This window comes from Equus asinus, chromosome 14 (genome assembly GCF_041296235.1).
Source record: "Equus asinus isolate D_3611 breed Donkey chromosome 14, EquAss-T2T_v2, whole genome shotgun sequence".
Taxonomy (NCBI): domain Eukaryota; kingdom Metazoa; phylum Chordata; class Mammalia; order Perissodactyla; family Equidae; genus Equus; species Equus asinus.
Window position 1 is genome coordinate 38,293,380 of NC_091803.1, and position 23,958 is coordinate 38,317,337.

The 23,958-nt window shown below is 47.1% G+C and overlaps 2 protein-coding genes across 6 annotated transcripts in view; both read right to left on the minus strand.

The window, feature by feature from the left end:
• The window catches only part of MRTFB (myocardin related transcription factor B), a 256,408-nt gene that overhangs the window by 224,124 nt on the left and 8,326 nt on the right, over positions 1-23,958 (minus strand). Inside the window, exon 1 of one of the 5 annotated variants that reach the window (XM_070484899.1) lies at positions 15,567-15,642. The exons of 2 other annotated variants lie outside the window; for them this stretch is intronic. The gene's annotated coding sequence lies outside the window, so the exon portion shown is untranslated. 2 more of the 5 variants (XM_070484895.1, XM_070484903.1) reach the window with 2 other exon arrangements.
• The window catches only part of ERCC4 (ERCC excision repair 4, endonuclease catalytic subunit), a 66,857-nt gene that overhangs the window by 1,228 nt on the left and 41,671 nt on the right, over positions 1-23,958 (minus strand). The window lies entirely within an intron of this gene.

A 23,958-nucleotide genomic window follows, 5' to 3' on the forward strand; every position in this document is an offset into this window, starting at 1 on the left:
GGATGTTGGAGGGTGGACTTCACATTAGGGAGCCAAGATCAGAAGGCAGTTTGGTCCTTGAGTGAGTGAGACCGGGTTTCCAGTAGAAAGCTCATGTTCAGGATCAGATTCTTCGGGAGTGGGAAAGTGGTTAGCGGCGGTGACTTGATATCCTAAGCATCATCTGAAGGACGCTAGAGAGAGTTGCTCTTTGCCCCTGATTCAATCGGAAAGCAAAGCAGATGTTGTCTTAATAGTTTTCCAGTCCAATGGCCAAGAGAAAACAAACTATGTCATCCATGTGGTTGTATTTAAAGGCAAGATTACAACACATGTCCAGCAAACGCTGGTTGTTGATGGAGCAAAGGAGTCCATCTGTAATCGCAGCTGAGTTAAATCTAATTAACTACAAATGAAGACGCCTGTTTTCAAGTTCAGCCTGAACGGTCACAAGTACACAGTATTTACAATGTTTTTCCCTCTTCGCTCTTTGTAAGGCCCCAACCTGCCATTGTGTTTTTTTTTTTTAAAGATTTTATTTTTTCCTTTTTCTCCCCAAAGCCCCCCAGTACATAGTTGTATATTCTTCGTTGTGGATCCTTCTAGTTGTGGCATGTGGGACGCTGCCTCAGCGTGGTCTGATGAGCAGTGCCATGTCCGCGCCCAGGATTCGAACTAACGAAACACTGGGCCGCCTGCAGCGGAGCACGCGAACTTAACCACTTGGCCACGGGGCCAGCCCCCTGCCATTGTGTTTTTAAATGCCGAAGTGTTGGTGACATGATGTGAGGGTTTCTCTTTGCTGTTTTGGCTTGGTCACCCTGCAGGCAAATGTTCAATGCCCTAAAGAAGTCAGATGGGTAAAAAAAAAAATGGTACAATTGCTTTTGATCGCAATGGATCAATGTCCCATCCCCAAAGCGGAGATGGCACAATCCGCCAACATTCATACTGTGACTCATAGACTTCACTGCTTGCTCTGTGCCCCTGGTCCTTGCCTGAGAGCCCAGGCTCCCGCCCTGCCAGCTAGACCTCTGGGCTTCACTCAGATGGCTCGGAATATGGGTGTAAGGCTCTCAAAACCAGCTCCTAAAATCTCAGGCTTCACACCGGCCTCCTAAGTGCTGACGATTCCCAGGGGAGTGAGGGGTAGGAGGTGATGAAGATAAAAGGCTGATTTTGGCTCTGCTTTTGGGGCCTCTTGAATCTTCTTTGTTGGGAGGCTGGAGGGACTGGAAGAGGACCATGGGTGGAAGAGAGCTCACTCAGATATAAGGAAAAAGCCAGATGAGGACAATACTAGTTTTACAAACCACAGGCAGTTTGCCTCCTCATCCCCTACAGGGTCAAAGCTCCAGGCCATTACATTTTGGGCTCCCTGAGGCAGAGGGTTAGGGTATGGGGTTTTGGACTCAGGCAGCCCTGGGTTCAAGTTCCGGTTCTAACACTTATTACGTGTTGAAATGTATGTAAGTTACTTAACTTCTCTGCTTCAGTTTCCTCATCTGTAAAATGGGAACGACACCACCTGCCTCCCAGAGTTGCTCTGAGGATGGGAGAGGATGAGGATGAAAATGACAAGGGATGCAATGCAAAATGTCGATGGCGTGTAGCTTGCACGTGCATTCAGTAATGATAGCTTCTCTCTGCTGCTCTGCCCCTTCCCCCAGATGGATCTGCCCTGTTCCCTCTCTTCTTTGGTTTCCTTTTATGGCTGCCCCCCCTCTAAGCAATCTCTATGATGTCATTCAACCCTGATCTTTCAAATTCTTCCTTAGGTCACATATTTTTCAGGGGCAACTCTGGGTGACAGCCATTAATACAAGCTGTGGCTGAGGAAATGGTGATTCCCAGGTGTGTTCCATGTAACAATAACTAATGCCTGTGAGCATTCCTTGAGAGAGTCAAAAACCAAAATGGAATCCTGTGGTTATATCAATTTGGGAAATGCACATTAGCATACTAAAGGATCGGAGGAATCCTGCAGCCAATAAAGCCACTTAGCATCATTACTCTAACTTTCCCACTTTATCTGACCTGGTGGGGTCCTGTTATCCCTGCTCTTTTTTCTAAGTGCTTTCCTTTACATCCTCTCAGTTCATCCTCCCAATAATCTCCCCTTCACAGTTGTAGAAATGGGGTTAGGGGAGGTTAAATGACTTGCCCATGATGGTCCAGCTGTGTAGCCCCAGAACCAGCTGCTGTCTCTCTGGGTCCAAGGCTCTTTTCTCTACATCTGGAAGAAACAGCCTAATACATCCCTTTCTGGCTAAACAACCATAAAATCTATAAATCACTGGATGGGCTCCTAGGATCACATTGCCCAATGATTGCATTTTCTTGCCAATGAGAAAACCAGAGAGGGGAAGTGATTTGTCCAAAGAATTAGGGGTGGCCGAGCCAGAACTGGCCCCCAGCCCACTAACCTCTGGGCCCGACTGCTTTTACCTTATGCCCAGGGCTCACGTGTCTGGCTCAAGCTCCTCAGTCATCTTCTTTAATTCCATCTTCCCTCCCTCTTTTACTAGAGCAATGCTGTCCAATAGACCTTTCTGAAAGGATAGTGGAAATGTTCTCTGGCTGTGCTGTCTATTCTGATAACCAATGCCTGCCTGTGGCTATTGATCACTTGAAATGGATCTAGGGCAAATGAAGAACTCAATTTTTAATGCTGTTTAATTTTAAGTAATTTACATTTAGATAGCCACATGTGGCTAGTGGCTACCATTTTGGACAGGGCAACTCTGGAGACAAGAAATCCTACGGAGTTTATAGACCCAGAGGATGCAATTATCATATGAGTAAGAGATCCTTGGAATCACAATTGAGTTTACATACCTGGACCTCGTTAGGGGCTACATTCAGTTTCATTGATTGAAGGGGCACAACCTAAGACTTCTTTGCTCAAGCAATTTCCTTCCTTCCCTGGCAACATCTTGCCCATTTTTCTAATCTAGGCTCAAAAGGACCCTCCTTCAGGAAGCCTTTGCTGATCTGCTTTCCTCCCACCCAGCAGAGTGAAGAGATTCTTCTATGGAACTGCCACACTCCTGTAATTGTCCCCAGATGGATGAGAAGGAGAGCTTAGTTTTGCCGAAAGCCCTCTGGTGAGCAGCCGCAGAGGAGCGAGTTTGCCTGGGGGAAGAGAGTTGTGGCAGGCTTTGGGGAGTGGTGTGAGAGAGAGAAGGAAGAGTTAGTTAAAAGAGACTGGTGATATTTGATAACCTCCTCCTCTATCTTTCCTACAAACTCTTCAGTAAAAGTTGACATTACAAACTATAGCGACACTTGGATAAATCTTACAGTGTGGGGAGAGAAGCAAATCACATGCTTCACAATAAAAACACTCCACATATTAGGCAGAAGGGAACTTCCTCAGCCAGATAAAGGCATCTATGAAAACTCCAGAGCTAACATCATACTTAATGGTGAAAGACTGAATGCTCTCCCCCTAAGATCAGGAACAAGGCAAGGATGCCCACTCTAGTCACTTCTACTCAACATTGAACTGGAAATTCTATTCAGGAAAATCAGGCAATAAAAAGAAATAAAAGGCACCTAGATTGGAAAAGAAGAAGTAAAACTATTTCTATTTGCAGATGACATCATCTTATACATAGAAAATCCTAAGGAATCCACCCAAAAAACTGTTAAGATTACTAAACGAGTTCAGCAGGGTTGCAGGATACGAGATCACTATACAAAAAGTAGTTGCATTTCTTCTATATATTGACAATGAGCATATTGAGAATGAAATTGAAACAATAATTTTATTTATAATAGCATAAAAAAGAATACTTAGGAATAAATTTAACCAAAGAAGCACAAGACTCTTGATCTGAAAAACTACAAAATACTGTTGAAAGAAATTAAAGAAGACCTAAATAAATGGGAAGGCATCCCATGTTCATAGAGTGTGAGATTTAATATTGTTAAGATACTCCTCAAATGGATCTACAGGTTCAAGGCAATCCCTATAAAAACACCAGATAATTTCGTTGCAGAAACTGACAAGCTGATCCTAAAATTTATATGGAAAATTCATTCAAATTCAAGGGATGGAGAATAGTAACAACAATCTCGAAAAATAAAGTTGGAGTGCATACACTTCCTGATTTCAAAACTTACTACAAAGTTACAGTAAGCAAGACAATGCGGAACTGGTATAAAAATAGACAATAGACCAATAGAATAGAACTGAGAACCTAGATATAAACCCTTACATTTATGGTCAACTGATTTTCAACAAAGGAGCCAAGACAATTCAGTTCAACAAATGGTGGTGGGACAACTGGATATTCGTACTCAAAAGAATGAAGTTGGACCCTTAACTCACATTGTAAACCAAAAGTAATTCAAAACGGACCAAAGACCTAAATAAAGGAGGTAAACTATAAAACTCTTAGAAGAAAACATAGGGGTGAATCTTCATGACTTTGGGTTAGGCAATGGATTCCGAAATGCAACCACCAAAGCACAAGCAACAAAAGAAAAAATAGATAAATTAGACTTCGTCAAAATGAAAAACTTTTGTGCTTTAAAGACAACATCAAGAAAGTGAAGACAAATCACAGAATGGGAGAAAATTTTTGCAGATCACATATCTGATATGGGACTTGTATGTAGAATATTTAAGGAACTATTATAACGCAATAATTAAAAGACAACGGAATTAAAAATAGGCAAAGGAAATGAACAGATATTTCTCCAAAAAAGATCAACAAATGGTCAATAAACATATGAAAAGATCTTCAACATCATTAGCTACCAGGGAAATGCAAATCGAAACCACAATGAGACGCCACTTCACACCCACTAGGGTGGCTGTCATAAAAAACCAGACAATAACAGTTGACGAGGACGTAGAGAAATTGGAACCCTCAGACGTTGCTGGTGGGAATAGAAAGTGGTGCAGCTGCTTTTGAAGACAGTTTGGCAGTTTCTCAAAAAGTTAGGCATAGAGTTACCATATGACTCAGCACTTCCACTCCTAGGTATATGGAAGAGAAATGAAAACATGTCCACACAAAAACTTATCCATGAATGTTCACAGCAGCGTTATTCAAAACAGGCAAAACATGGAAACCACCCAACAGTCCATCAACTGATAAATGAATAAATAGGCGGTGGTGCATCCATACAATGGAATATTATTTGTCAATAATGAAGCATGGACACATGCTCCAACATGAACGAACCTTGCAAACGTTACCCCGTGGGAAAGAAGTCAGACACAAAAGGCAAGTAATTCCATTTATAAGTGGAATTCCACATATGAAATGTGCAGAATAGGCAAATCTATAGAGACAGAGAGGAGATAGTGGTTGCCAAGGTCTGGGGGGGGGGATGGGGAGACTGGGGGTGATGGCTAAGGGGGTGGCAGTGTTTTCTTTGGGGGTAATGAAAATATTCTAAAATTGTGATAATGGACACAATTCTGGAAATATATTAAAAGCCACTGAATTGTGCATCTTAAGTGGGTGAGTTGTACAGTCTCAATAAAGCTGTTTATAAAAAGCGAGTTGGATAGATACAACATGATCCATTTATATAAAAATGCAGACACATGCCACCAACACTCTTGTTTAGGAGCATACGCAAACCCAGCGAAAACATAAAGACATGCGTATGAGTGAGAAACACACAAATTCAGCATGGTAGTTACAAGCCACGGAGGGGGTGGTTAGTGGATGAGGGAGATGGCGCTTAAATTATATCTGCGACATTTATTTCTTCAGCTTGGTGATGGAGCATGGGTGTTCCTGATATTATTCCACATCCCTTTTTTGTTTGCTTGAAATGCTTTGTGAAAAATTATCCTAGACATTCCCCAAAGCTTTGGAAATGGGACACGTGTGTTTGAAGCAGTGAGATGGGAGGCTGGCCTCAGGGCCCCTGAACCGCGTGAGCACAGGGCTGGACTGAAGAGAGCCGGGCCCCTGCGAGTTCCCCACACTCAGTAGACATTTCCTGAATTTAATCAGACAGGGTACCATCGCTGGAGCATCCTGACTGGTGTTCTGCAGCAAAAAGCTTGAGCTTCGCAGCCAGTCAGCCCCGGTTTGCATCCCCACTCTGCAGCATGGCCGTATGCAAATTAGCTAACCTCTCTGAGCTTTACTTTCCCATCTGCCAGATTGGAATAATACCACCTGCTCCTCAAAATCGGTGAAGACTGAAAGCAGAGGCCCTCCCAAGGTGCCCGGCTTCCCCGCCTGCCATGGCCAGGGCTCTTGTCTGAGCTCACTCACCTCCCTGTCTGATCTCGCTGGGATGTCAGGTTGTGTCGGATCCTTCACTCCTCCACAAGGCCTGCGATCAGCCATCAATCAAGACTCGCTGAGCAGAACCGACTTTGAGAGCCCTGACAAACTTCCTCTCTTCTTCGCTATTTTGAAAGGCCTGTGGGGAGAGCTCCCTTCGCTACTCTTTAAAACGAGGAAATGGATAACTAAGCTGGCTCTGTCATTCTCCACGGCGCATTTTGTAGTCCCGGCTCTTATTCATCAATTCCTGGAGGCTCACCGGGCAGGGCGGAGGGAAGGGACATGGTGTGTGTGTCTCTGTCTGGAACCTTCCCCCACACAGCTGGGTGGGCTCTCTTTGCCCTTCTTGGAGATTGGAAGGTTGCACGCCCAGGCCTGTGGCAGGAAAATCTTGGTGCAGCTCAGCATGCCCTGCCAGTGGCAGCCCAGCACCTGGAGGAGAGCGGGGCCTCAGAAAGGGGCCTGTGAGCCAGGCGGACAGATGCCATCTGGGCCCGTGCTGGGAGCTGAGCGATAGATGGCAACTAGGGCCTCATGTAGGAGCTGCTGGGGAATTGCCCCCATGGAGGTAACTCCAGTCACTGAACAGAACCTGGGAAGTGCATTCTCGCAGCTGGGGCCTCGAAGCTTCTGCCTACAAGTGGCAGTTCCTGCGCAGAGCTCTGGCAATGGGCCATTGCTTCGCTCCCTCAGGATTGGGCTGGTTTGTCTGGGGAGGTCTGCAGTCTCTGTGCCTGGTTCAAGTCTCAATGCCAGCTGAAATCTGTGGCTAATGGGAAACGTTTGCAGGGAGGCAAGGCCCTGTGGGGCCCATGGGCTGTGCCCTGGTCAGTGCGGGGTCCCTGGTCCCGGCGCCCCCAAGGGGCTCCCATGCAGGTCAGAGCACAGGCTCTGTTTACTCCACTTCCCACTGACCTGCAATTATCCCGCGGTGATTCCCTGTGGTCACGGCTTAGCCTGGAAAGTGATGCATTGTTTTAGCTTCTCCTGTGGTCCTTTAGGATTGCTTGTGGCCACATCTGTCTAGTGACTGACCCTTATTAACCTGTAGTCTTCCTGGCCCAGGGTGGGCGAGGATGGAATGGGCCGGGTGGCTTTGGGAAGTAAGGGGAAAACGACCGTCCATTCTCTCCACTCCCAATTATGCCTCTGGGGTCCAGCTGGGCCACGCTCCCACCCACCCAAAGGAGGGTCCTCCAGAAATCAGGGTCCAGGGCTGCCACCAAACCTTTAGCTTCTCCCAGGGGCTCTTGGGCGTCACAGCCACTGCCCTCCTCCTGCCATCCTCCACCCTGCTGCCAACACCATCGATCTAAAACTCAAGTGGGACCACGTCACAGGCCTACCTTAAAAACACTCCTTGGCTCCCCTCCATGGACTGGAGGCCTACAGATGGGGTTTTGCTTGGCCTGCATTGAGTGTTTAAAAAATTTGGAAGTTTTGCATGAAAAACTGGCCTTTCCAGCTTCTCTGGAGACACTGAGTCCAATTCCTGCTTAATTACAGTTGCCTAGAGCTGAGCACAAAGCCTCCCTAGGCAGGAACAGTCTCCACTATTCCCTATTGTCTTACAGTCTGCTCCTTCCCTCATTACACTACCTGCCTGGTAAAAGCCTTTGAGCTTTTCCCTCTAGTCTCCCCTTTAGCATGGCTCGGGGGCGCTAGACGGCCCAGCCCCTGTCTGCTTTCCCACTCACTCCTCCATATCCTCCCTCTCCCACCCCTCCCCCCCAGTGCATTGGCCACACTCAACTCTCTGCTCACTGAACAAGCCGGGGACTGACATGGCTCCACACCCCACGCAGCTCCCACTGTCTCTGTTTCTGTCTCCTCGTTCAGAAGATACATGTTGAGCACCTGCTACGCACGGGGGGCTGGGCCAGGTACTGGGGATAGAAGGATAATAAGTCCCAGTGGATTAGCCTGGGTTCTCTGGAGAAACAGAGCCAATAGGATAGATAGATAGATGATAGATGACAGACAGACAGATAGATGGATAGATAGTAGGTAGATAGATAGATGATAGATAGATAGATAGGTGATAGGTAGGTAAAAGATAGATGTATAGGAGGGAGGGAGGGAGGGAGGGAGGCAGGCAGGCGCCTCAGCTCTGTTGGGGGCCCCAGAGCGGCTCCAGCCATGGTCTTTCCTGCCCCGACTCCACCGTGTGATCTGCAGAGCAGGATGGAAGGTGTCTCCTTAGGGCCGCCTGGCATTGCACCTCTGTGGCCCTTGGTGCAGGAAAACACTCACAGACTGTTCTCTGAATCCACACCAGGGAGGGGAAGAGCACTGTGAGCGAGCTGTGGGGGTGGAGGGTGGAGAGAGACACAGACGGGAGCAGAGGGAAGTGGAAAGGGGCAGAGGCGTGCTGCTTAGCAACCACAGGAGAAGATTTAGGGAAGTGACAGGACCATTTCTCCCGGGGCCTCCATGGGAGGATTTTTAAGACCTCCTCCCACGCCTACGCTGGCTGATCTTGTTGTGGCGGCTCTCAGAGTGTTGGCTAGGACTGGGGGGCCAGGGTGGGGGGAGTCCTCTGGAAGTCAGGGTCATTGCCGAGGAAGGCTGGCTGGCCACGTGTGCTGTGGGAAAAGCTGCAGGAACTAGGGAACTATGGAACCTTCTCCCAGCCCCTCAAGCCTCGCAGGAGAGGTGTGGGGACACCGGCTCGCCCTCCTCTCAGCTTCTCTCTGGCTCCTTCAGCTGCCCCACCTCCGGGCTGCCCACATCTGGGCAGGAAGGTATCTGGGGACTTTCCCTTGCATTTTCTTTCTCCAAGGCCCTACCAGCAGCACCACTCCTGCTCCTTCCTCCGCACCAAGAATTCTCTGTTGCTTTTCTTTCTTAATTTGATTTTCCCTGGCTCCGAATCGAGATCAAAAGGAGAAATTCTTTCCAGCCTTTTAGGAATCCTTCCCAGAATCTCCCACTGGAAATGCATCCATAATTACCATAATTACTATTTTTTAAAAAACCTTTCTTACTCTCTTATCCGTTTCTTTTCCATCTCTGCTGTGAGCTTGAGGAGGAATGGGGAGGAGAAGCTTCCAGAGCACCTCTGCGGGTGCAGGCTGGTTGGTATTAACCACGTTCTCGCAAGCAGAGTGTAAGACCCACTCCCTCCCTCACAGCACAAGAGAGAATTTTCAGTGGAGCAGGCAAGGAGCGTGAACAGCACCTCACTAGCGATAAACACCAGGGAATCACCTAGTGGGAAGGTATTCTCTTTCCAATTTGTTTTAATTGTCTTAATTTCATCCAGTCTCAAGTGGGTGCTGGCTATGTTGTAATCGCCTCCCTCACACTTGCTAACCTTCCTTGGAACAAAACAGCAGCAGCCTCAGGCTTACAGCCCGTGAGAGCAATTAGCTGCAATTTAATAACAGCGTTATTTGTGGTTATTTTTTGTGCATCACAGAGAGGGCCTTTTCTTTTATGGCTGGTTGGTTCCCTTTTAGAGGAAAGACGAATAATTAGTAAATAATCATTGAGGTGGAGCAAGGATATGGTCCTCCTACTGATGGAGGTGCTTGGAAAAGCCCCCAGTTTGTCAGCCCCCCGCCCCCCATCCAGAAAGCTGGCTGTCTACGCAGCAGGCTGTGGGTCAAGCTCAGGGAAGGATCCTGTTTGAGTTTGAGGTCAGCTGGTCCAGTTGGTCAGCAGCTGGCACTGAGGGAGCCTCCAGTGAGTGTTTTTAATTTTTGTCGGAGCCAGTTTGCAGCTTAGTTGTAACCCACTCTGCTCCCTGGGATTACAGAAGTCAATTCGTCAATGTCCACTTTGGGACTCAAGGCCACAGAGAGTGGGTGGCTGCCAAGGACACCTTTGCTTTGGGCAGCCATACCTGACTAGCCTGCTCTCCTCCCTGATCTGGGGTTTGAGTGTTGCAGACCCACCCTGGCTCTCGGGCTGGTGCGCCGTCTGAGCCTGTTTCCCTCTGGGCAGCTCATTCCTCTGGCAACAACGATGGGTGGGTGAGATGCATGGAGACTTTTACTGGGAATGCTGGGGCTGGCTCTTTCCCGCTGGCCTTGATCCTAAGAAGATGAGACGCTGGAGCTCCTACAGCCATTTCTGCCACCACGAGGTGGGAGCCAACAGCGAGGGAACGGGGCTGAAAAATGGAGACAGAAACCCGATCCTGATGGTATTATTTCCATCCCTGGATCCAACTGTGCCTGAAGCTTACCTCTACCCTTGGCCGCCTTTAGAGCTCCCCACTGAGCCAACAATTTCCCCTTTCACGTGATCCAGTTAGGATCGGTGTTTCGGTCACTTGCAACCACAAGGATCTTAACTGATGAAATGGCTCGGCGCAAATCCTTGGCCACTGAGAGAGAAAGAACTCGAACGGCTTGTTCTACGGACATGGGTGAGTGGCACCGTCACTATTCACCAACAGCAGCACAGAAGAAGCTATCGTTGTAAGAGGAAGCTCCAAATTTCACATTATCATGTAGTAGGCACAGGCTCCTACGTGTCTGTTACTTGCAATGGCTTATTTAATCCTTGTGACTGTCCTAGCACCTACGTATACTTTTAGCACCATTTTATAGATGAGAAGACTGAGGCTCAGGGAGAATCGGGGCTTGTTCCTCAGTACGGTGGTCCCAGCCACGCCTCCACAGTAACAAGTAGATCGCTCAATGGCACATACAAAACCCTGAGACGGAGTGACTGGGAGGGGATGAGGAGCAGGGCTGTCGGCGACACATGCTGATGGTGATGTCTCAGATGATGCGGATGCCCGCCCCATGTGGTACCCAGGCCGTGCGTCTGTACGTGGAGCCTGCAGAAAGGGAATCAAACTCTTTTTACCCCTAGTCACAGTCGGCAAGGCCCTGGGTTTAGATCAGAACACACTAGCACTCGGGAGCTATGTGACTGTGGACATTTCATCTGTCTGAGTTCCCGCTGGAAAAAGGAGACCCAGCCCCGGCCTCACTCATCTCTGCCAGCTACTGGAGCATCAGATGACAAAGATGTGAAAGGTTGTTGGTAAAATAAAAAGCGAGGTGCGGGCTGGAGGGACTCACTCCACTTCCCGAGGGGGATGGGCGGGTGTGGACAGATGGAAACAACCACCCACACATCCTCCAGGGCTGCAGAGAGGCAGGCCACGCAGTGACCTGAAAGGAACCTTTCTGTCCCCAAAGTGGGGAGAGATAAGAACTGTGAAGCGAGAGAAGCGAGTGCAGCTACAGGCGCTTGGGAGTTTATTTTTACCCTGTTATCTCTACCCTGAAATGTCAAGCGTGGAGCTGCCTTTCTCTCGCCAGCCCCCCACCCGCCCCAACCATTAAACGTGGCAACGCAGCCTGGAAACAGGCCCCTTCTCCTCGGCTTCCTCCGCCTTTCCAAGAGAGTCACAGTGCTATGGCAACAGGAGGCATGGAAACCCTGAAATAGAGAAGTGGGAGGCGAGATCTTCTATTTGGCTTCTGGAACAGATTCACTTCCTCCTAGAGTCCCCAGGGTATAGAAGAGGCCCTTGGCACGGTTGGGTACCTATTCTAAGGTTTGCATCATATGGGCTCTTTATGTTGCAAGATGCAGAAATCCCTACTTAAACTGGGTTATATAATAAAGAATGTTCAATTGTCTGAGGCCATTAAAAAGCCCAGCAATAGGTCAGGCTTCAGGTGAGGCTTGATCCAGGGTCTCAATGCCATATAAAGACCTAATTCTCTCCATCGCTCAGCTCTGCTTTCTGTTGCATTGGCTTCATTTCCAGGCACCATGCTGTGCTCCTCCATAACCTCTAGCAGTTCCAGAATCTTCCCCCATGGTCACAAATGGCTGTGGTGGTTCTAGACCTCATAGCTTCATACTGGTGGCTCCCAAGGAAGAGAGAGAAAACTTTTTTGCCAGAAGGTTCCAAGAAAGGTTGTCTTGTGTTTCATTGGCTCTGACCGGGTTCTGTGTCCACCTCTGAACCAATCATTTGGGTGGAGGGGCAGGAGGTGAAAAATGCTCTGACTAGTGTGAGCCAAACCAGGTTCCCAAGAACAGGGAAGCAATGGTTTCCCGAAGGAGATTTGATGGAATGGATGTTGAAGAAGGAGCAAGAGACTGTTGTGTGGTTCATTCATTCATCCTCTCCTACCCAGGAAAGCCGCTGACATTAGGGGTGACTGTTCCTTCTTATCCAGAAACAGGCCAACATTCATTTCTTCTCTTTCCATCTCTGGGTTTCTCTGGGGTTCTCAGTGCTAAGACTCTTGGGTCTGACACTCCCAAAATTTCACCGAGGCAACAGAATCTCCCTCAGGTACGTGCAAGCTGTGATGCCACCTGTTTACCTGCCAAAGCCTTCCTCTGCGTTCAGAATAAACTCACCCTCTACACCCTGGCTTACCCGTCGCTCGCCCCCTCGCTACACACTTAGTCACACCAGCTTCTTGCTGTTCCTGAAATAAGCCATCGCCTTTGGGCCTCAGAGCCTTCCTGCTTGCTCTCTGTCTCAATCTAGAATCCTCGTTCCTTAAATCTTTTCACAGTTGGCTCCGTCTCTTCATTCAGGGCTCTGCTCAAGTGTCACGCTCTCTGAGAGGTCTCCTCTGACCAGCCTAGCATGGAAACCATCTGGAATTATCCTGCTCCTTGATGGTTGGGGTGCCTTTCTCTCTGCACTAGACTGTGAGCCCCACAAAGCAAGGACTGTGCTTGTCCTGTTGATGTGTGCACCTTCCCCTTGCTGGTCCTGTGCCCGGCACATCGCAGATGCTCAGTAAGTATTTATTAGATCAATGAATGAAAACTCCTTCCTGAAAGGACTTGGAAACTTTTACAGGGCAAGACAATTTCTTATATTTTTCTTGGCTTTCACATTTTTGTTGTGGTTGGTGCCATTGAGTGGATTCTGACTCCTAGCAACCCTGTGGACAGCAGAGGGGAACCCTGCCTGTTTTTTTTGTGCCATCCTCTTACCTTCTGGTGTTATATCAGACAATGTTCTGCTGCTGTTCACAGGGTTTTCATGGCCAATTTTTTCAGAAGTGGGTGGCCAGGTCCCTCTTCCTAGTCTGTCTTAGTCTGGAAGCTCCACTGAAACCTGTCCACCATGGGTGACCCTGCTGGTATTTGAAATACCAGTGACATAGCTTTCAGCATCATAGCAACACGCAGCCACCACAGTATGACAACTGACAGGTCGGTAGTGCGGTTCCCTGACTGGGAACCAAACCTGGACTGAGGGGGCGAGAGCACCGAATCTTACCCACTAGACCACCAGGCTGTAATATGGTTAAACACTGAGCATACAGGAGACGAAATACAGTAATATTTTTCAAAGGAAGAAACTGAGCTCTCCGCCGAAGGGATTTGCTCAAAGTTGCCCCCGAGTTAGTACAGAAAGATATCTGGGAGGCGCCGCCTGCTTCTCTGAGGAATTCTTTCCCCAAAGCCAATGTGTGTGAACATTTGAAGGCAGGAAACTGCAGAGGGGGCATGGAGCCATCTTTTTATCCAGGTCTCGGAGCATGGTGGCAAGACTACCATTCACACGTAAAGTCAGAAAACAACACGAGAGGGTGACACAGTTTACTCCTTTACCCCTGAGGCAGAGCAAGAAGAATGTCACATAAGAAAAAGGATATTTCTCCCTGTCCCTTGCAGACCCCTAAGTCAAGGTCAAAACCTCCACGTGCTGATGACTCCAAAGGAACCCCCATGCTCTCCATGGACACAAACTCTCCCCCAGGTTACCCAGACCTCCTGGCTTTCGACGGTCCTCAGGACAATCAGGTGAGAATGTGGATGGCCCAGCGCAGCTAATGGAAACTCAGAAACACACCTCCTATAGAGAGACATCCATTGTCTCCATACTCAGTAGACAACACCCCAGCTGGGGCAACTCAAGTATTCTTAGTCATTGCTAATTCTCCGCTCACCCAACCAGGGCTGACCCTTCTCTTAGGCTCTCCCGTGGCGTCCTGAATTTAGCTCTCTAGGACTCCCCAACGTCTGTAACAATATCTATATTTAGATGATTATCTGATTAATACTCTTCTTCCCCACTAGATTCCAAAACTCTTAAGGGGTGTGGTGGATATCCTTAGCTCACCCCTGTATCTAGTCACCCAGCCCTGTGTCTAACACACAGAGCATGCCTCATCATTGCTTTTTGAATGGAAGAACAGATAAATGAATGGAGCCCAGGGTCTGCTGGGAAAGCACCTCACAGCCAGCCTGACTCAGCTGGAAGAGAGCAAAGAGGCTGAGTTTTTTCAATGTAAGTCAGACCTTGTCACCGCATGACCTGTCCTCTTGAAGGCATCTCCTGTGCCTAGAATAGGATCTGGCACAGAGGAGAGGGCCAACAGATATTGGGAGAAGAAGTGGATGAATGGACACTGTTCTTTCCCTTCCCAGAGAAGTCTGTTACCTTCTTAAGGATAAATTCCTGGCAGGCCAGCCCAGTGGTGTAGTAACTAAGTTTGTACCCTTCATTTCGGTGGCCCTGGGGGTTCATGAGTTCGGATCCTGGGCTTGGACCTACACACCACTCATCAAGCCCTGCTGTGGCGGCATCCCACATACAAAAAGTAGAGGAAAATTGGCACAGATGTTAGCTCAGGGCCAATCTTCCTCAAGCAAAAGGGGAAGATTGGCAACAGATGTTAGCTCAGGGCCAGTCCTCCTCACTGAGAAAAAAAAAAAAAAAAAAAGAGGATAAATTCCTGGAAAAGGAGAGTAGGGGAAGCTACAATATGCAAATATACTGACCCAAACCCAAAAATTCCATTTAGATCATTCCTTTTAGACTCAGTAGTTCTGGTTCCAGGAGTCACTAAACAAGCAGGTCAGCATGGGGAAGACTGGAGCACAAATTTAAACTAGTTCCCTAGAGATAATGCTCCTTTGGAATGTCATGCATCACATTATGGGGTTAGATGCCTAAATTTTAAGTGAGTTATGACTCCTGGTCCCCATCACATACTCTGAAAGAAAACCTCAAGAATGGTAGCTTACCTTACGAGACAGCCTGGCCCCACTCTCTGCTACCAGGTCAGGAGGGCGCTGGAAGGAAAGGGCTCTTTCTTCTCCATTGCCACATCCTTCTTACTGAGGGATATCTGAGTCCTAATGGGTCTCTTTGTATCTGAAGTTTAACCAACCAAGGGCTCAAGAAATTTGGTCATTGTCCCTCCTTTTGGGGGAAATCAGAGAGGCTCAAGATCTGTTCTTCAATCGCCAATCCAAAATCAAACACCGAAAAACTCCCCCAAACCATCACGAAAAACCGCTATAAAACCAAATCTCCCAGCATGCCTGGGTCTCAAGCCCACCCCAGCCCAGCGAACAGAAGCGGCTCACCTTTGAACTACAGAACCCCTTCCGGAACCAGAAGGAAAAGGAAAGGGATTTACGGGGCGTCTCAGAGTTGTAGGCTCTGGCTTTGTCCCCAGGATTAGTTCATTATTTATTCTTAGCGACCGGACTCAAATTAAACAAACAGTGCCTATAAATAGAGCGGGATACACTCAGCTCTGTGTCACTGAAAGGTCCTTTTCACAGGGACAGACGCGCTAAATGGATGTTCTCGGGTTACCCCGCTGGTACTACGCTGGGAAGGCTTGTCCTTTTTCTTTGTAAGTGTGGTGGTGGCGAGGGGGAAGCAGCTGAGTCTGACGCTGTCATCTTCACCCCTTTTTCTAAATGCTCGTTCACGTTATAACTGAGCAGAAGCCGTGGAGGAAGGATGTCATGGTGTGAGCACCCTGGCCGGACAGTTTGGCACTTCTCTCTGGGAATGGGCCCTGGTTCAGGCTGTATTGACAGAGTGTTCTGGTCTTTTAGATTAGATTGCAAACTCCCTAAGGGAAGAGACCAGGTGGTAGGATTTCCTCTTGGCTGCCAGGCACAGGGATGGCTGGCGTTTCCATGGCAGACGTTGAGCCGTGAATTAAAAGGATCCTCTTTAAGTATGGCCATCTTTATGGCAGGCAGCACTGAGGGCCTGCGTTCCAGGCCTGGTGTGGCTTTGCTCTGAATTGCACCGAACGGTGTGCTTGAGAGGTAGGGTAATCACATCGCCATAATAGACGACGGGGGTGGAAACATCTGGAATAACTGTGAATAAACATCAAGCGATGGGGCAACAAAGTCAAGTCACTATAGTAACCACAAGAGCGACCGTTGATTCAGCGCTTGGCCAGGTCATCCCAGGCGCTATTCCAAGCACTTTGTAAAAACTCCTGTAATCTTTCCAAAACCCCTACGTGGTAGGGTCCATTATTATCTCTATTCTACAGAGGAGGAAACTGAGGCACGGAGAGATTATGTCGCTGCTCAAGGTCTCCCAGCTGGTGAGTCCGGATTGGAAGTCAGCCAGTTTAGCTCCAGAGGTGGTCTCCCATAGTTAAAAGAAGGACTCGGAGAACACATCTGTTGGTTTTATTGCCTGGTGCCAGCCCAAGCCCGTCACTCCCCATCAACATTGGACCTAGGTCAGGCCAAACACAATGGGTCTCAGGACTTCTTCGGGAATGCTGGGCTAAAGACAGCATTTCCCTCTGGATTTGTACTGGAGGCAAGCAGCCTCCGGAAGCGCCACTGCCATCTTCCTCCTCCAGGGGGAGCCTGGCTGAGAAGGAAATCAGCATGGTGGGGCGGAAAGAAGAGCTGGAAAACAGATTCTGGTGACGCCATTTGAACCACGAATCCAGCTGGACCTGATGCTGGCGCCTACTCTTCAAGTTTGCACTTTCACGAGCCAACATTTTCTCTTTGCCGTTTAAGCCAGTCAACATTGGTTTTCTATCACTTGCGGCTGAAAGATCCCTAACTGAGAGAGGCTGGCCCATAATCCAACACCATGTGGCCAAACTAACAAGCCAGCCCCATCTATAATGACAGTCCATCCTGCATTCCCTTCTTTTGCTTTGTTGAGCTCTTGCAGAAAATACATATCATCTTGCTTCCATGCACTTGGTCAAGGGCTCCATCCCATTTACTGAAATCCCAAATCCCACCTCTCTACTGAAGGGTCCTTGGTTGCACCAGTCAAACGACCTGTGCTTCACTTGGTTGCCATGATGCAGAACTTGTACACTTATTGAGCACTTATTTATTCTGCCTTGAAATACAGTTAGTTATTGACAAGCCATTCATTAAGCTCTATCAGACACTTCCTGTGTGTCATCCTCAGCCAGGGGCTCGGGGTTCAGAATGAATAACGTCAGCACATCTCTGAGATCTTTCTAAGTGTCAGGCACTCCGATCAGTGGTTCGCATGCATCACTTATGTCATTGCATCTCCTAAAAAGCCCCACAAGGTAAATACAAATAATATCTCCACTTTACATGGAACAGGACGGTAAATTGGGAAGTTATGGTGAGACACCAAGATCGAAGAAACATCAACCTGCAGAGTGAGTTGCCAGATGTCAATTTTCACAGCAAATGCTTTAGAACCAGTTTCACTACTCTAATCCCTCCAGTTTCACAAATCCCTAATCCACAAAGAGGATGTAAACGAATCAATGGGTACTAAGAGAGGATTTGATGAAGTTTTTTTTTTTTTGTTCTTTTGCAAATGCTATGCTGTCACTCACCCCCAACAAGCACACTCACAAAGGGTGGGGATGGTTAACCTGTGCCTGCACCTCAAATGTGGTGAAAGCGGCTTCTTTGAGATGCGATGGATAGTTTGAGGAGCGGTCTCTGTAGTTGGGGAGATGGAAGCTAACTCATTCCTGAGCAGTCCAGAGGGCCAGGAAGCTGACATCGGCTTACATGCCCAAAGCACATTCTGGTGAAAGCATGAGTGTTTCCTACGGACCGTCTGGGGACCACACACGAGTGAGCTGGCTGATGGATCATCTTAGATATTGTCTTACAGGGCGGCCTGGAAAGTCAGAAAGCCCTCATCAGACAGAGGCTGGAGGTGGATCACCAGATTCTTAGGGGTGTGAAGGGGCTGGTGATCTCAGCTGCATCACCCCAATGCTGGGGACTCTCTGAAACCTGCCCATTGCCCCCGGTGTACTTGAACATTCTCGGAGGGCGTTCTGGGTGCAATGCCATCTTTTTTTTTTTGAGGAAGATTAGCTCTGAGCTAACATCTGCCGCCAATCTCTCTCTTTATGCTGAGGAAGACTGGCCCTGAGCTAACACTCGTGCCCATCTTCCTCTACTTTATATGTGGGATGCCTGCCACAGCATGGCTGGATAAGTGGTGTCAAGGTCCACATTCGGCATCCGAACTGGTGAACCCTGGGCTGCCAAAGTGGAATGTGTGAACTTGACTGGGGTGCCACCGGGCTGGCCCGCAATGCCATCTTTTGACTCAAATAGTCAAGTAAGTTCTTTCCTCCTCCACCCTTATTTGCAGATGGAGGCTTATCTTTAGATACAGCTTGATTAACATATTGGATAGGACATTATGATTTTGGAAATGGGATTAATTTTTAACTTAGAAATCATAGGGATTTTTTTTAACCAAAGTGAAAAAGGTGGTCATGGGGCCCGCCTGAAGTTTTCGTCCCGTGTCAGGATAAGGACTTACTGTACTGAAATTGTAAAGCGATCACAAGAGGCTAAATTGAAGTCGCCTTGATGACCTCACCCCATGAGTTCTCCTAGACAGAAGGCCAGACAGGTTAAGTGACCTGATCAGGGTCACAGAGCTAGTAAAAAGGCACAACCGTGTTCTTCACCACCGTGCTGTGCTGTTTCTACCCTCCAGGAAATTACTGTCTCTCCTGATCCTAACCGGCCTATTCTTCTCTTCCTCCTCCTCCTCTTGAATTCCCTTCCTTTTCCTCAACTTATCGTAAATGGCCCCGGACCAGTGTCGACAGAGCAGGGTATGGTCAGAGGTGGTAACGTTATCCAAGGATAACTTCAATCGAGACTATGATTACAAATCCATGGATCCCTGGGGACCAAATCTGGGGAATTTCCTATTTCCATGTACCTGAATATTGTGATGATGACTATGATGATATTGGGGTTATTAACACGATCACTGCAACTCACTAAGTTCCAGGCACGATGCTAAGAGCTTTTCACATGTTTTCTGATTAGATCCCTAGCAAGCCTGTGAAATGGGGCCTCCTGCAGATTGTCCCCATTTCCACGGGGAGGGGGAGGGAAGTGAGGTTGGAGGTGCACCTTGCACGGGGTTTCGTAGCCAGCCAACAGAGCCAGGTTTCCAAAGCAGGTCTGATTGTGGAGCCTGCACTCCTGACCATTACACTGCACTCAGCATACGGCACCTGGAACCCCACAGCCACCCTCCCCTTGTGGGACTAAGCCCACTAGGGGTTACCTGCTGCTACGCCCTGTTCACTGAAATGGACCCTCTCTCAGTATTTTTGTTCATTTCCAACTAAGAAGTTAACTGATCAGATCTGATCACATGGGGCTCTCAGGTCTTGAATTTTTTGAGAGCAAAATATGGTGCATACTTGGGGGGTGGGCAGAAGGATATGATTTACAGTTATGAAGGTGGTAACAGGACCAGGGGTCTTCTCTACCTTTCAGGAGATGATCCTATGGACCCCAGACTAAGGCAGGCACCGACATCCAGTAGAACTTGGTGACCATGACATGGATCTCTCTAGACCTGTGATCTATCCCATGATGGGATCAAGCAAAGCCTGTGCCCAAAATTTCCACATACTCCCCCAATGAGAGTGCCTCAAAAATCCATCTGTAATCCACAGTATCTCCGTGAAAACTTGAATGTTGTGGTTGAGAACACAGTCTTGGGAGACAGATAGTCTCGGTTTAATTTATCAATGATGTATCTTCCATCAAGGCATTTAGGCTTTGAGCTTTGGTTTCCTAATCTGTAAAGACTCCAATTCCCCTTTCCTTCTAAGGACATGATAAAATTGTTATTATGCTTTTTGTCCTCTTTGAAGCTAACCATGACCATGTGACTTAGTTGGCCAGTGAAGCAGAATGAAAGTGCTTTCTTGCTACCATGTGGAAGCCTTAAGAGCTGGTGTGCAGTCTGCTGTTTAACTGCAGGAGTTTCCAGCAGCCTGCATCCCTGAGTCTTTGAAAGCACTGCCGTCTTCCCTGGTTCTAATCATTACTGGACAGGCAGCATGGGTGACAAATGAACCTTTGTTGTCTTAAGCCAATATAGTTTGGGGCTGTTTCTTATCACAGCATAATCTGTCCAATCTTGACTAATACAGCGTTGGTGGGAGGATTAGATACAAAAACCTAAGCACACTTAAGATATCTCTATATACCCACAAGAATGGCTATAATCAAAAAGACAGACAATTGCAAGTGTTAGCAAAGATGTGGACAAACTAGCACACTCATATATTGTTGGTAGGAAGGTAAAATAGTGCAGCCACTTTGAAATAGTTTGACAGTTTCTTTAAAAATTAAACATAAGCTTACTGTACAACCCAGCAATTCTACTCTTAAGTATTTACCCAAAAGAAATGAAAACATATGTCCACACAAAGACTTGTATGTGATTGTTCACAGCAGCATTATTCATAAAAGCTAAGAAGCTGAAACAATTCACTGTCCGTCTACTGGGAAGCAGATACACAAAATGTGATAGAGCCACACAATGCAATACTGCTCAGCAGTAAGAAAAGAACACAATACACACACATGCCACCACACAGAGGAACCTCAAAAACATTATACTAAGTAAAATAAGCCAGATGCCAAAGACTACACTATGCATGATTCAATTTCTATGAAATGTCCAGAAAAAACAAATTTATAGAGACAGGTTGCAATTCAGTGGTGGTTTGGAGCTGAGAACGGGAGTGGGGTTGAATGCAAACAGGGAATGTTAGGAAGTGATGGAATTCTCCAAAACTGGATTGTGATAATGGCTGCACAACCCTGTCAATTTTCTGAAAATCATTGACTTGTACACTCACAATATATCAGTCATATGGTATGGAAATTCTAGCCCAATAAAGCTGTTAAAAAAAAAAAGACAACTAAGCACACTATGGCACATAGCAAAAACTTAGTAAACGTCTGTTATTAGTCATCATTTTAGGAATGAAATGCTAGGACTGAGACTCTGCAATGAATTGATTAGAAGTGAAGATCTACGTTCAATGAAGAAGGGAGTTCTGGCCATTGCGGGGTTCTTGGCAGAGACTTCCATCTTTCCAGCCCCTCTATGCTGACCACCACCTGCAAAAGCCCAGTGGATATTTATATTGTCCTGCACCAAGTTCCACGTAGAAACCAGGGATCTGGGCCACGTATCCTAGCCCCAGTCCACTGCGGTCCTCTGCTGAGGCCCCAGGATGCCTTGAGACTGAGCCTTTTCAAGATATTCAGGCATACTTAACCTAGTCAATCAGCTCTCATCACAGGCTCCCTTTCCTCTTTATCTTAATGCTCCTTAAGGAGTCTTCCCATAAGTCTCTTCAGAGCCAGGAGTTGAGGAGCGATTGCTAAGGAGGTTAAGGTTTGGGGTGTTGGGGGTGGTTCCTTGTGCCAGGGTGGAGGGAACACACCCAGAGGACTGACAGTTGCCTGTCATGTACAGCTTGGCACTTGCAGGCTGGCTGATGTACCTCCAAACAATTACCACGTGGCCCCAAATAAGATGAAACGGATTCAGGGAGCCGTTGAATCCTCTGGGATAAAATTTGAAGAGTATCACTGCTGGAGAGAGGGAGTCCAGCCCTTCACCAGTGTCTTAGTCTGTTGGGCTGCTAGCATAGGACGTCAGAGACGAGGTGGCTTATAAACAACAGACATTTATTGCTTACAGTTCTGGAGCCTGGGAATTCCAAGATCAAGGCACTGGCAGATTTGGGGTCGGGTGAGGACCGGCTTCCTGGTTCACAGATGGCCATGTTCTCTCTGTGTCCTCATGGGGTGGACAGGACTAGACAGCTCTGTGGGGTTTCTTTTAAAAGAGCACTAATTCCATTCCTGAGGGCTCCATCCTCATGATCTAATCACCTCCCAATGGCCTCACCTCCAGCTGTCATCACATTGGAGATTAGGTTTCAAACTATGAATTTTAAGGGGACGCAAACATTTAGTCTCTATCAACTAGAGACCAGCATGGCCCTCTAGTTAGCATTCCACAGGAAGCAACAGTAGAAAAGAGATGATATTGTACATAGTAGCATTATCTGAACAACTGGCATTGTGGATGCACAGCCAGGTCCCCAAGAGTGAAACGTGTTTTTGGTCTTTTCTTTTTCTAGCTCTCCTAGCTATGGCATTCTCTGAGTGTATCCATCTCTCCAGCTACTCAATAAAAAAAAGACAAAGCTTAAATACTTTTGTTATTAAACGAAAATTTTAGGAGCCGGCCCCATGGCCAAGTGGTTAAGTTCATGTGCTCCACTTTGGCGACCCAGGGTTTCGCTGGTTTGAATCCTGGATGCAGACATGGCACCACTCATCAAGCCATGCTGAGGTGGCATCCCACACAGTACAACTAGAAGGACCTGCAGCCAGAATATACAACTATGTACTGGGGGGCTTTGGGGAGAAAAAGAAGAAGACGAAGAAAAAAAAAGATTGGTAACAGATGTTAGTGCAGGTGCCAATCTTTAAAGAAAAAAAAATTCTTTTAAATGAGCTATTAACTAAAAAACTGAGATAAAAACTAAATCTAAGGATGACAGAAGGAAAGAATGAAAGATAAAAGCAGATGTAAGCAAATTAGAAAACAGAAAAACAATAGAATTGATAAGATAAATAAAAGAGCTAGCTCTTTTAAAAGACCAATAAAAGAGACAAACCTCTGGCAAGGTTACACGAGAAAAGAAAGAAAATACAAATAAATAGCTCTAGAATATAAAAGGGACTAGAAACAAAGATGTGGCAGAAGATTAAAGTGAAGAGCATACTGTGTTTAAATTTACCCTAATAAAATATTAACCAAAATAAGACAATATAACTCACTTAAGATGACGTAGAAAAATCCAACTCAAGAAAAAGTCATGGAAGAAACTGATAAAGAACTCTCCGCCACTTTGATGAAACATGTGGGCTCAGATGATTTGGGAGTGGAGGGTGTTGGGGGCAAATTCTGCCAAATGGTAATGGAAGAGAGAACTTCTATATGATTTCGTTGGTTCCAGGGTATTAAAAAAATTTAAAAGTGTCCCAATTAATTTTACAAAGCTAACCCAACCCTGCTAACCAAATACTGAGAAGAGAGAAACAGAGAGTCAGAGACAGAAATATCAAGAGAGAAAACATGAGCATTAGAGATCAAAGTTATTTAGGGGTAGTGTACTGGGTTGAATGGTGTCCCCCCAAAATCCACATCCACCTAGAACCTCAGAATGTGACCTTATCTGGAAATAGGGTCTTTGCAGATGTAATTGTAAGAGGGGACCATACTGGATTAGGATGGGCCTGAAATCCGATGACTGACGTCCTTCTAAGAAAAGGAGAGGACACATAGAGATACACTCAGAAGAAAGAAGGCCATGTGAAGATGCAGGCAGAGACTGGAGTGATGTGGCTACAAGTCAAGGAGTGACAAGGATTTCTGGGGCCACCAGCTGGAAGAGGCAAGGGAGGGTTCTTCCCTAGAGCTTTTGGAAGGAGGTGGCCCTGTTGACACCTTGGTTTTGGACTCCTGGCCTCCAAACTGTGGAGAACGGTGAGAGAACAAACTTCTGTTGTTTGAAGCTGCCCAATTTGTGGTACTTTGTTATGGCAGCCCTAGGAGACGAATACAGACAGGGATGCAAGTCTTTTTCTATTTCTTTAGTTATTTCAGTCATTT